This window comes from Triticum aestivum, chromosome 7D, assembly GCF_018294505.1.
Source record: "Triticum aestivum cultivar Chinese Spring chromosome 7D, IWGSC CS RefSeq v2.1, whole genome shotgun sequence".
In the NCBI taxonomy this organism is placed as follows: domain Eukaryota; kingdom Viridiplantae; phylum Streptophyta; class Magnoliopsida; order Poales; family Poaceae; genus Triticum; species Triticum aestivum.
The window spans coordinates 292024338-292026418 of NC_057814.1; positions in this window are offsets into that span (position 1 = coordinate 292024338).

The following is a 2081-nucleotide window of genomic DNA, read 5'->3' on the forward strand; positions in this document are numbered from 1 at the left end:
CTCCATTTTCATCACACAAGAATGCTCTCATCATGCACAACCCCGATGACAAGCCAAGCAATTGTTTCATACTTTAGTAATCTCAAACATTTTCAACCTTCACGCAATACATGAGCGTGAGCCATGGATATAGCACTATGGGTGGAATAGAGTATGATGATGGTGGTTATGTGGAGAAGAGAAAAAAGGAGAAAGTCTCACATCAACGAGGCTAATCAATGAGCTATGGAGATGCCCATCAATTGATGTTAATGCAAGGAGTAGGGATTGCCATTCAACGGATGCACTAGAGCTATAAATATATGAAAGCTCAACAAAAGAAACTAAGTGGGTGTGCATCCAACTTGCTTGCTCACGAAGACCTAGGGCACTTGACGAGGCCCATTGTTGGAATATACAAGCCAAGTTCTATAATGAAAAATTTCCACTAGTATATGAAAGTGACAAAACAAGATACTCTCTATCATGAAGATTATGGTGCTACTTTGAAGCACAAGTGTGGTAAAAGGATAGTAACATTGTCCCTTCTCTCTTTTTCTCTCTTTTTTGGGCCTTCTCTTTTTATGGCCTTTCTCTCTTTTTTTTATTCCTCACTTGGGACAATGCTCTAGAAAATGATGATCATCACACTTCTATTTATTTACAACTCAGTGATTACAACTCGACACTAGAACAAAGTATGACTCTATATGAATGCCTCCGGCGGTGTACCGGGATATGCAATGAAGCAAGAATGACATGTATGAAGCTTTGGCATCCCCAAGCTTAGGCTCTTGCCACTCCTTGTTCCATAATCCATCAAATCTTTCACCCAAAACTTGAAAACTTCACAACACAAAACTTAGCAGAAAATCTCGTGAGCTCCGTTAGCGAAAGAAAACAAAAGACCACTTCAAGGTACTGTAATGAACTCATTCCTTATTTATATTGGTGATAAACCTACTGTATTCCAACTTCTATATGGTTTATAAACTCTTTTACTAGCCATAGATTCATCAAAATAAGCAAACAACACACGAAAAACAGAATCTGTCAAAAACAGAACAGTGTGTAGTAATCTGTAACTAACGCAAACCTATGGAATTCCAAAAAATAAGCCAAAATAGGAAGGCCTAGAAATTTTGTTTATTGATCAGCAGAAATTGGAATCAATATTTTATCACGTTCTGGTGATTTTTAACAATTATTTTGGTGAACAGAAAGTTTCTGGAATTTTCTGCAAGATCAAATAACTATCATCCAAGAAGTTCCTATAGGTTTAACTTGGCACAAACACTAATTAAAATATAAAAACACATCCAACCAGAGGCTAGAACAAAAATTTATTCCTAAACAAAAGCAAAAAAATAAAAATAAAATTGGGTTGCCTCCCAACAAGCGCTATCGTTTAACGCCCCTAGCTAGGCATAAAGGCAAGGGTAGATCTAGGTATTGCCATCTTTGGTGGGCAATTCTTCAGTAAGACATCTATCATCCTTCAGAGTTTCTTTATTTTTATTATTTATCAAACTTTTAGGCACAAGATCGAAAAATTTATTTGTAGCAAATGGTTCCTTAATGATAGCAAAAAGATTGGGATGAATACTTATAGATTTGAGATCCGCAGTTTCCTTACTAGAGGATTCACCCTTACTTTTAGGAACATACATAAGCTTGGAAATTTTAGTTGGAGGACTTGGAGTATTCTTTACGGAAGAAAAAGTGGTTCCCAAGTTGGTAATGATACCCTCAAGGTTATCGATTCTAGTGGAATCTTGATTTACTCTTTCATTAACTATGGGTTCCTTCTCCTTAATATTTTTCAAAGGGGCTCCTACTTTAGATCCATATTGGGTAATTTGGTTGTGGATCTTTTTATCCAGATTTTCAATTAACTCTACGGTAGCAACTTTATTTTCAATAATTTCAAGTCTTTTCATTACATGCTCCAAAGTTAACAAAGTTCCATTAACCAAAAGAGGTGGTGAGCCAATCAAATCTATCATAGCATTATAAGAGTCAGAAGTATGGCTACCCAAGAAGTTCCCTCCGGTAATGGTGTCAAGAATATATCTATACCAAGGATTAGCGCCTACATAAAA